Raw genomic sequence first — 12067 nt, 5'->3', positions numbered from 1 at the left:
TAGTATACTAGTACATGGGCACGTGCAACGCACGTGTATGCCACTCTATACTAATCAAACATAATATAATACAAGGAAAATTTTAATATCATATCAACCACAACAATGCTCATCTAAAAATAATTATTTTGAAAAAATAATTTGTATAATTCATAATTCGAATTTTTCACCTGTGAAAGCCAAATTCACTGAAATCATCATCATTCTATAATCGGCAAGCGTGCACACAAGGATTATGATTTTTTTTGCTTCATTCTGCAGGTAGTTCGCTTCCTTCTCACAGGAAGTTGGAGCATACCACCATTGACTTACCCATGTAAACTGAATCTCATATCGTTGTGCTAGTTAGGTCTTTAAAATAGGTCTTTCCCGCTATAAACCGAGATGCAATAAAGTGATATAGTCAAGCTGATAGAAATATTAGTCTCAAAATCAGGAAGAAATATTAGTCAAGGTCACGATGCCGCCGGCCAGTAACGTCAAGCTCCTCCCTGCTCTTATTAACCCAAGTGACAACTAAAAAATAACAAACAATATGATACAGTAAAGAAAAAATTGCTTGTCAAACAGATGATGACTTATTTCTCATCACATGAAATTACAGGATATTTGAGGCAATCAAATCTCTTTCTAGCTTATACGTACCATTTACTTTTTTATGAAAATCCAAGACAATATATAAAGTAGACACTTTAGCCTAATATTATACTGGAGAAACAGGAGACATGCATGTCCTAATGAAAGAGATATACAGGTTTTGTTTGGGGGTTTGACATAGAACCAAGCTGGAGCAGTACAGAGGAAAAAAAACTTTAGCCTAATATTATACAGGAGAAACATGAAACACTTCATATAAACTGAAACATATTGTGATCATTTTATTTTGCTTCAGATGTCGATTCTCCATACTTCACCTCTCTTCAAATAGAACTCTAATTTTAAGCATGATATCCCGTGAATTCATCATACGAAAGTGTAACTTACAAATCTTTTAAGTCATGTGATAGGGCAGCATTCATACACTAAAAAAGAAATTAACTTATGTGTTCTAAGAGTTACATTGTTTGTCGATCTCTTTAAAACATTTTCATATCGATGCAGCTCACTCCTGTTATATATCACTTTAAAACATTTTAGAACAGGCGTTCCCTCGCCTGCACAAGCAGACAAACCAAAGGCACGACGCTGTTTCATTTCTCTTTTGCTTTCAATCCGATCAGGTCCGGTCAGATCCTTGGAAGAAAGTTCGAGTTGATCCTCCTCCCTTTGCAAACCTGGGAGGCCCGGCCAAAGACTCGTCAAAAGTGTCCCTCCCATCCTTTCCTTTGGTTCTCAACTTCTGACGATGACTTGGATGGATTGGAGCTTTAACTCTGAACTGAACCGGACCACCAACAAGATTCAGAGCGACGAAAACTCCCTCAAACCAGCAACCACAGGATTATCAAAACAGCACAAAACAAAACGCATCTCGTCCCAAATACATACGCATATCAACGCGGTTAACTGAACAGGCAACACAGTTCTGATCATTAACACAAACCAGTAAAATTAATTTACTACTACTACTGCAGATCACCACCGAAGCACAAGCAGCCAAGAACAAAGCACACCTAGATCAACCGTCAGGTCCATGCTGCTTCAACCGCGCTACAGATCACACAGGAGAGGCAATGCTGCCGCTTCAGGGTTCAGGTGGGGGTGGGGTTAAATGGGACTAAGAGCATCTCTAGTAGAACCCTCAAACCCTTAAAAATAACCGCTTTTTTACAGTTTTCATCGAAAAAACAACGTAGACTAGAACCCTTAAACCCTTAAAAAATTTAGAGGTCCAACCCTCAAACCCTTTCCCAGCCTGTAGAAGTGAGGGTTGGGAGGGAAAACTGCCCCCAACCCACACTCCACTTCCCACCTCGTGCGGGAGGCAGTTGGTTCTCCGCGCGCGCGAAGAAGTTGCCTCGGCCGCCGCCGCCCTGCCTCCCCCCGCGCTCCGTCCGCCGCCCCGCGCTCCCTCCGCGCCTCGGCCGTCGCGTCCCCGCGCCCGCCCCGCCCGCCGCGCCAGCCGCCCCGCCCGTCCAGGTCGCCGTCGCGCCCCGCCCGCCCCGGTCGCCGTCGCGCCCGCCCCCGCCCCAGCCGCCGCGTCGGCCGCCCCGCCCGCCTCGGCCGCCGTCGCCATGGCCTCCATCTCCGCCGCCGCCAAGGCCACCTCCGCCGCCTTCGCCCACAAGGTCCCCTCCCCTTCCCTCTACCTGCCGCAGAAGGAGCTCGCCGCGGCGGCGCCGCAGCAGCAGCGCGCGAGCGCCAGCAGCCGACGCGCGCGGTCCTGGCTGTATTCCGATTTTTGCATTAGGTGTAATATCCGATTAGCACTATTCGAACAGCAGTTATCAATCTCACGCTTTGCATATTTTTGCATACTGTATGCTTCTCACGTTTTGTTTATTTTTAGTGTGATAAAATATTGGTTTTTGAACATACTGTATGCTTTGATCTGTTTAATCTTATTTCAGGTGCCTCCAACCATCAGGTTTATTATGTTTTTCTAGTGAAAATTATGCAATGCCAAATGACAGTTTTAAGGGTTGGGGTTGGGGCAAAGACTAGAACCCTCAAACCCAACCCTTATAACGGAATTCCGTTATAAGGGTTGGGTTTGAGGATTCTAGTCTTTGCCCCTATTTTTCAACCCTTAAAAGTGTCAAAAATGAGCTATTCTCAACCCTTAAAACTGATTTTAGATTTAAGGGTTTAAGGGTTCTACTAGACATGCTCTAATAAACCCGTCCCACTTAAATTGCTTTAATGGGATCCCATTGGGTAGGAGAAAAAATAACTGGGCTAGCCCTATTATTCCATTGGGAACCCACCTTACCCGCCAGCATCTTCCCCGGATAGAGGAGCCGCCACGGCGCACACGCAGTCTCCCCGCCGTCGCCAATCGATGCACGCCGATGCCACACCTTCGCGTATTCCTCTTCCTCCTCGTACCTCGCCCCTCCCCGTCTCGCAGCTTCTCCGTCCTCTACCTCTGCCAAACTCACCCGACACCCAGGTTGCTGCTGCTGCTCAATATCACCACCAGGAGTTTAAGACTCATTTCGTCTTGAACAGCGTTGTCGTGGCTGCCCACCGACTCCCCCTCGTGGCTCGGCTCGCGCTGGAGCTTGGGTTTGGGTCTGGCGGTGGAAGAGTAGGAGGCTGCGCGCTTGAAGTTGGCGCGCGAGACGCGGAGCGCGGCGGGCGCACGGTCGATGCTGTCCTTGGGGAGACGGCAGACGTCGTAGGTCGCCGTGAGTCCGGGATGCAGGGTGGCCTGGTCGGCGTCGACCTGGGGATGCGGCGTCCCTCGAGCACGGCCTGGACGGCGGCCTGACATGCCTCCCAGTTCCCCGTCGAGAAAAGCCCAGAGGCGCCGTAGACAGGGTTGGTCGCCCGGCCGCACGCCTTGTAGAGCAGCGACCTGAAGAGCGCCGGGCAGTGGGCATCGTCGGGGGCGGCGGCGAGCAGGATGATCAGCCCCACACAGCCGTAGAACTTGGCGAGGAAGACGGTGGCATTGGCCTGCGCGTCGGCCCAGAACTTGTCAATTCCCCAGCTGTCAAGCAGATACTTCAGTCTACTATACCTGCGGTTATCTCTTCTTCCATTTTCCCTCTGTGTAACAACTATTGCCTTTATAGCATATAATATATCCTCCTTAGGAACATAACCAAGTGGATCAGCCAGCCAAGGGAATGTGGTTTCTATTCTGTGTGTCCTTCCCATGCCACCTCCAACCTGAAAAATTTGGATAAATAAAAAAGGTAAGCATTGCTAAATGCAGTACAAGATATAGCAGAATTTTCTTTGGCACTTACATAGAGGTTAAAGCCAACAGGCTCCCCTGCACTATCTGAAACTACAACAACACCGATATCATTCGTCAGAATATCAACAAAGTTATCACCAGCAACTGTGACCGCAATCTTGAACTTCCTCGGCAGATACTGGGTCCTGTAGATTGGCTCAGGAGAATCAGGGAAGTTTGTTCCATGTGAGTTGTCATTTCGCGCTTTGGTGACCTCGGGAGGTTCTTCCGCTGACATTATCTTCTCTCCATCCACCCACAGGTCATAATAAGCCCCTGACTGTGGCGCGAGAAGTGCTGCAATATTCTCTGCTGTTTCTTGAGAAAAAGAATATCTTTTATCACATATGGTGTGGTAGGTGCAAGCACATTCCTATTGAGATCTCCACAAGCACCTAAGGTTGATCCCATATTCTTAATCACAGTGCTGATGACATGCTTCAAGTTCTTCTTAAGAAGGCCGTGCAGCTGAAATGTTTGCTTGGTTGTCAGACGGAGCGTTCCAATCCCAAACTCATCAGCCAGTGTATCCATAGCCAAGTAAAGCTGGTTTAGAACTTTTCCGGAAGGATTCTTTATCCGGAGCATAAACGAGTAATTCTTCCGGCCACTGACTTCTCGGTCGCTCTGCTGATAGCTTCCATGGAACTTAATCAGCTCGACAACAGTTTCGTTGATGTTGAGAGCTCTGATACCAGCTCCTCATTCAAAGGGTAGCGAATAAAATTGCTCTTCTCCTTGATTATCTCGACCTTGCTTCGCTTAACTTGCGATGCATCCTTCTTCAGGGGCTGCAAGAACGGCAAAAGGTTTCAGAATTCGGAGTATCGGATAGCAGCAGTCGTGCATAATTGCATAGCGATTTTTTCCTATTGAACGACCATCGGTATAATAATACTCTAAAACCAACTTTCCAATAAACATTTCAGGGGTAAGCAACTACTCCCTCCGTTTCAAAATATAAGACCTTTTAGGTATTTCACTAGGAGACTACATACGAAGCAAAATGAGTGAATCTATATTCTAAAATATGTCTATGTACATCCGTATGTAGTTTATAGTACAATCTCTAAAATGTCTTATATTTAGGAACGGAGGGAGTAAGTAAGATAATTTTGATCGTGTACTACTGTATTTAAAATGGATTCAGTTTCTAGCAGTGACAGAGGTAGTCAGTGAGTGTTGGCCTGGGCGATGGGGATTTCGAAATCAACGATGGATTTATCTGGTTTCACGCGAGTGGTACAACCCAGAATTTTGCCCCAGAATTTTGCCATAACCTACCCAAAATTCGTCATGGTACTGCTGGGCACTGCCATGGAGATGCTCCCGACAGCCGTCGCCAAGTCCTCCTCCGCCAACGCCGCGACCACAGAGATGCTCGAGCTATCCCGGGACTTCTCCGACTACTCCAGCTTCAACTCCGACATCTCTAGGGAGCTCGAGCGACTGGCCGCCGCGGCCGCCACGCCCGGATCCGACGCGCCGGACCTCGCCGCCGTGGATCTGAACAATCTCGGGCCCATGGATTGGTTGGCAAACGCGGCGCTGCTCGAGCGCGTGGAGCCGTTCGTGCTTGAGTGCATGCAGGCGTTGGGGCCGACGCGGCGGCCGGCGCGCGGCGGCGGCCAGGATAAGGCTGCTGGCCAAGCACCGCTCGGACATCTGCAAGCTTGTCAGCGTGCCCGGGGTGATCCCCGCGCTAGTCCCACTGCTACGGAGCACTGACCCGATGGCGCAGGAGAACACGGTGAAGGTGCTGCTCAACCTCTCGCTGGAGGAGCGCAACCGTTCGGCCATCACGGCGGCGGGCGCCATCAAGTCGCTCGTCTACACGTTGTGGACTGGGACGGCCTCGGCTAAGCAGAATGCTTCGTGTGCGCTGCTCAGCTTGTCGGGCATCGAGGATAACCGTGCCACCATCGGCGTGTGTGGTGCCATCGCGCCGCTCGTTCCGATGCTCTCCGCAGGCTCCACACGGGGAAATAAGGACGCTATCTTCTGGCCAGACAGGAACGGGCCTTACTGTTGCATAACCTCGGTGCCCTTGTAGGCGACGCCGTTGCCGGGATCCCTGATGAAACCATGCCTGGATCGTCCTTGAGGCGCCTGCCTTCCAAGGACAAAGCCGAGAAACGCCGTCGACCTCGGAGGGCTTCTACTCTAGGGGGAGCGACGGCGGGTCAAGATCGAGGCCGCCAGGTGACGCGTGGAGCAGGGCGGTGAGCATCGGCTTCGACGAAGGGGGAGAGGAAAGAGATGGGGGATCGGGAGCGACCGAGCTAGGGGCTGGATGTGGGAGGTATGCTTGCTCGTGGGACGTGGGAGGTGGTTCTGTTTTTCCTTTTTTAGCAAAAACGTGGGCTCGTTTCTCACAGCAAACCGGTCGGTTCCTCGCTGCTTTTTTGCAGGGTATAATTAAAGAAAATAATTGGGAGGAAGGACGTGGGTGCCTTCGAGGGAAGAGGTATCGTTAGAGAGGTCGAACCATCGCTGGTCGAACCATCGCCGACGACTGCTTCCCCTTGAGCTGTGGTTGCTGCTTCTCATCGAGCTCCCTCTTCTGGTTCTCCTTGAGATCCCACTAATGCTTCGCTTCGAGCTCCCACCGATGGAGCTCTACTGTCTCCCGTGCTTCTCTCGTGCCCGTGCTGCTGCTGCTGCTCTGTAGTATGAAGGCATAGAGTAAATTCAATCAAATTCACTGTTAATTTTGGAGAAAATCTAAATAAGACAAGACTGCTAGGATATTTGTTCACTTCAGCATTCGGGTTAAGGAGCTTCGTGCTCAAGTCTCATATGGCAAGCAGAGTTTGCTCCACTTCCTCCTAGACATCAATACAGTGACTGAAGTTGAGATAAACAATTGGTGTGCACGAAATAATTTCAGACCAACATAAGAGTGTTTCCTGCTTGTGATTTTACCTCCAGTGTTCTTTTTGCTAAACTATGCTTTGTGGAGGTCACCTTTAATTCTTTTGAAAGAGCAGCACCCAGCTATGACAAGACATAGCCAACAAACTAATTGTTCCAAGATTTTCATGCATACATGATGTACAAAAGATGCATTAACAACATGGCCTTGAGTAAATATAGACTTGCTAACAACATATTCTGATCCACTAACATGTTCTTGGTTGTAGTTTCTTTTCCTTTCTTTAATTTGTTCCGATTGTAAATAAAGAGAGCATGATTGTAAAAAATAGGTAGTTAGGCAAAAAAGAATAGGTAGCTATTTGACTGAATCTAAGAATAGGTAGTTAGGCAAAAAAGAATGGGTAGTTTACTTTAAATGATTCAGTTTACTAAATTAAGTGTGTGTACATGGATTGAAAAATAAATTCAGTTTACTGATTTTGGAGTAAACTGAATTTTATGTGCATAGAAACCTTTCTTTGCCAACTGAATTATGCACGAAGGGGCAAAAAGTATCACTTTATTTCACAGTTGCTAGAATAGGAAGTTAGAAACCACAAAGCACTTGGGCACTTTGTTTGCCAACTGAATTTTCACAGTAGTAAAGATCAAAAATTCAGTCTATACCCAATGCAGACTTGCATAGCACTTGGGCGCGAGGCTAATGAGCACGAGGAGGAGCCGTCGTTGTGGGCCAAACCTGCAGAGAATCAATGTATTCCATGATTCAGCACTACACAACAATGAGCACAACAATCAGGATCATGATTTAGTAACAAGTGTTCAGAACTTAAATGTTGTCTCCAATTTAAATTCAGTAACGACGGAGAGCAAAAATCTTTTGCTGCTGCTGGATGAGAACGGAGGAGGATGGTTGCTTGGTTTCAGAACGTGACCACACTCTATCTCATTTTATAGGATGAGAGTGGTAAAAATGAAGATAAAAAGTATTAAACTTCTTCTGTTCCGAAATATAAGCCTTTTTTAGAGATTCCAATACGAACTACATATGAAGCAAAATGAGTGAAACTACACTCTTAAATATGTCTATATACATATGTATGTAGACCATATTGAAATCTCTAAACGAGCTTATATTTAGAAATGGAGGGAGTAAATCATAGACTGACAACATTGGTAAGCTATAATGAAGACTAATAGGGACCTATATTTTTCAATAGTATTCATGCCATAAAGCATGGACGTCCATAGTTGCAGCATTGAAAGGCCAAAAATCTATGGAAGTGGGAGATAGCACACCGATGGTGTAGTTAACATGCAGTGGTGTGGTGTAGACCCAATCCCTCGCATTCCCAGCTTGCAAAACCATCTCCATATCCACCCAGAATCTGCACTCATCACATGCTTACAAGAATAAATAGAAAGCTAATTAAGCATGTAAGCAAAAGAGGAATTGAACAATTTATAACTTTTACGAACATGGACTACATGATTTAGTTAGGTTATGAACTGAGGCGGGATATGTGCAGTAAGAGAAAGCAGCGATTTAAAAGAAACACAAACTTACTTAGCCAGTGCTTTTTGTGATGTGCTCCCATCCCATGGCCCCATACATGAAGTATTAGACCTCCTAAAGTCCTAAACTATAACACCTTCAGTATTTGCGTCCGGCTCCATGCATAAACTGAAAGAAAGCCAAAAACACCTGATGAATGTACATGAACCAACTGGTTAAACGTGGTAAATCATGGATTCTCTTAAAGCAATAATTGTAGGATCGGAAATTAACACATATAGCTTTGTAGATTTGCGCTCGGGAAGGTTCCAAAGCAGTATACAATAGTCAAGATTGCAAAGATTTATCTCTCCAGCACATGAACCGAGAGTGGCTACGTGTATTTCATCATGCAAGGATCTTTTATTCACTCTTCCAAGAATACATAAGTAGGGCAAATAAGCTAGCGATGGAGCAAAACTGAAAGTCGAGTTTATAAAGACCGAATCCAACTCTGAATTACCTGCAAAAAAAGTCATTTACTCTAGCTTCAGCAGATTTATAGCACGACAGAGCAGTAATATCATACAAAACACACGAAATCACTACCATATCAGTTGCCCTATCAAATTGAATCGAATCCCCGAGGAACCTACCTTGCTATGGAGGAACCCAGGGGCTGGGATATCAGCGGCAGATGGTATATACCTCATACTGACGGGAGGAGGCAGTGCTGGTGCACGGAAATGATGCTGGTGCAGGGGTAGCGGAGTGGGTGGTTGTCATCGCTGCAGATCCGACACACGCCCCCCTCCTCATCCTCGGCGGGTTCAGGATCTCCACCATTGCTTCGTGGGCCTCCTCGTAGCAAGCGAGTGCTAAAGGGAACTGGCTCGAGTCCGTCGGCGGGGTTGGGCAGCGCAGGGGGCAGCGGGGGCGGCGGTGGCTGCCCACTCGCGGAAGGTCAGCGGGGAGGGGGAGGGCGCGGCGACGAGGAGGGCCGGTGGGAAGGGAGAGGGCGCGGTGGCGGCGCGGGGGTGGCGGCGGCACCGAGCGCCGGGGGCGGGGGGTGGGGGCAGTGCCGAGCGACGCGGGGGCGTGTGCGGCGGCGAGCGGGTGCTCGAGAGGAGCGGTTCGCGCGGGAGCGGCACGCGGGCACGAGCAGGAGCGGCGCGGGGCCGGCGGGCGATCGGGGTGAGCGGGGGCTTGCGGGAGCAGTTATCGATCGGGAGTTTTTGTTAGCGACGAGGAGTTTTCGTTAGCGACGAAGTTTCGTTAACAGCATAATTAGGTCGTTGATTAAGCGATTAAACGGTTGAGATTGCAAGTTGGATCTGCCCTCTCGTGTTTTTATTAGTAGAGATATAAATGGTAATACTATTATGATCCTAGGATCAGAATTATATTATGAAAACTCCTCCCTCTGTATATACAGGAATAGGAAGAGAGGAAGATGTTCCCGAACTATCAAACGCCCGGCCTCCCTGCCTCAAAAAAATCTCTCCACTGCCCAGAGTGGCTCTCCCCTGAGCAACCACCGCCGCGCCCCTTGCCGTCGATACCGCCCTTGGATGGACTCCCCCCAAGCTCCGGTCCACTCCCACCCAAATCCCGCCGCCACTACACCTGCCGCCCTCCCAACTCCTCCAGCCGGTTTCTTGTGGCTGCTGCCCGCCATCGTCATCTACCCCGCATGCCTCCACCTTGGATCCGGTCACCACCGCCTCCCACACAAGCCTCCGGTAACCACGGCCGCCCCGCGCAACGCCGACACGGATCCGGTAACCACGGCCGTCCACGGGCGCGGATCCGCCCAGGGCCGGTGAGCCTCACCCTACCAATCCCCCTATCCATGCGTCCCCATGCAGTAGCCTCTCCTTTCTAGCACTGCGTCTTCTCCGCGCTGACGCTGCCGACGACGCAATGCCATCTCGCCCGACCTTGACCAACATCATGTTCTCCACCGCGAGCCACCGCCGTCCTGCCGGTCCCTATCCCTGTTGGTGCACGAATCCCGCTTAATGCCCGTCCACCTAGGCTTTGGCCGGTGCATCTTTCAGCGTCATTGTGGCTCCTGCGCCGTCCAACTACGACCGTTGCGTTGTCCAACCTCATCCGCATGGGCAGTCCCTCCTTGTTCACTCGCTTGGCAGCAGAGGTGGGAACTCCCCCTTTGCCTCTCCTCAACCTCACGGACTCCTTCTGGATTGTCGACGGGCCACTGGCAGCAAACAACTCGGTGGGCTCCAGTTCAGTTAGGCTTGAGGGGATTTGATGAAACCCTTCCTTTCATCCAATCCTTCCAGATCCTTGGAGCTTTGTTTTCATCAGTCCCTCGAGGAGGATCCTGAAACACATGGATAAAAAGGAATTGAAGAGGAACCGAGGGGATTCGGTTAAGCAAACCCTTCTTACCAAATGAACGCCCGAGGTTCTGTGGGGTTTCTGTTCCTTCGAGCGATTTTCCTCTCGAAACCTTCGGAATCCACTTCTATCAAACGAGGCCTTTAGGGGGCTACTGTTCCTTCTCATCCGTTGAGCTCAATGGTGACCACTGACCCAAACCCAACGAGCTTCAGGATGTCGTCTTGGAGGAGAGAAAGTTCAAAATGCGGAATCTGGGAATTCTGGTCGCTGAGTTTGTGATTGTATGCTGCTAGCTGGCAGTTCAACAATTCATTTTTTTCTTTCAATTTTGGCATGCGCATTAGCAGATGAAAAATGATTGTGTATGTAACACATGTATCTATTCATTGTGAAATTAGTATTGTTTCATTTAGTTCGCTCGCGCAGTCCAGCCCTACAGTAGTGGGGAGGTCGAGCCCATCGCGAGGTACATTCCATGGCAGTCACTCAATCCAATCTCTTCCATCCTGCCTTACCCACCTTTTCCTATTGATTCACGCGCACACCAAATATTAAAAAAAAGCAGAAGAGCATTTTCTCTATCTCTTTTTAAAATTCGTTAGTTCAACTTTGTTGAAATTACATAAATGTTTTATGTCTGCAACAAAAACATATTTTCACATTTTTAAAAAACAAGGACGGACCAATTAATATAATAATATAGTTTTTAAAAGTTCAAACAATTAAAACGGATTTTCCCTATTTTTAAAAACACCGAAAGTTCAAATTTACATAATGAAAGCGGTCGATTTCCCCGTTACTAAAACATAAACCAGAAGAAGTTCAAATCAAAAGAAGATTAGTTCAAAATTTATAAAAGACATAGCTTTTCCCTGTTTCTAAAAAACCTAGAGGTTCAAATTTAAATAACAAAAAAATACAGTGTTTATTATATGACCAAGAAGGTCAAATTATAAAAAAAGAGCAGTTCAATAGTTCATGTTGCTATATGGAATGGTTGCGTGATGAAGTGGGCGACAAAATTCGTGTTCAAGTTGGCAGAATTTGTGGTTTTTGATGCGCGATTAAATGGGCTATGTGGTAGAGAGAGATAGAGTTTTGGATGGGCCTATTATTGAGGGGAGTCATAGTTCAGCTTTTATTTATTTAAACAAAAATGTATTTTTTCTTGGCACATGGACCATGTCCGTGAATGGCTATTGGTTCTTCTCCGAGAGTTCTTCTGTGAAAGTTCTTGTATTACTCCCTAGAGAGTTCGTGTATTACTCCCTAGAGAATAATGGTCACCGAGTTTCATTTTTTTATTTTAAATAGAAAATTAAAAATAAACGTATCAAAAATGCAAAAACAAAGAAGGTCATGCTAAACTAACACAGAAGTACAAGGTTTTAAAAACGAAATGTTTATGTTTCTAAAAAGTAGGACGTTCAAAATAAAAAATGAACTAAAATGTGTATTTTTCCTTTTCAAAAAATAAAGGG

General features: G+C 47.5%; 2 pseudogenes; one reads left to right on the top strand and one right to left on the bottom strand.

Annotated features, from left to right (window-relative positions):
* Positions 1–3093: 3093 nt before the first annotated feature.
* LOC123427765 lies at positions 3094–10340 on the bottom strand (annotated as a pseudogene).
* LOC123428992 lies at positions 5144–5900 on the top strand (annotated as a pseudogene).
* Positions 10341–12067: the final 1727 nt, after the last annotated feature.

The sequence above is a fragment of the Hordeum vulgare genome, chromosome 2H (genome assembly GCF_904849725.1).
Source record: "Hordeum vulgare subsp. vulgare chromosome 2H, MorexV3_pseudomolecules_assembly, whole genome shotgun sequence".
Lineage (NCBI taxonomy): Eukaryota > Viridiplantae > Streptophyta > Magnoliopsida > Poales > Poaceae > Hordeum > Hordeum vulgare.
Note: the sequence above shows the minus strand (reverse complement) of the source record. Positions and strands in the feature narration are given on the sequence as shown.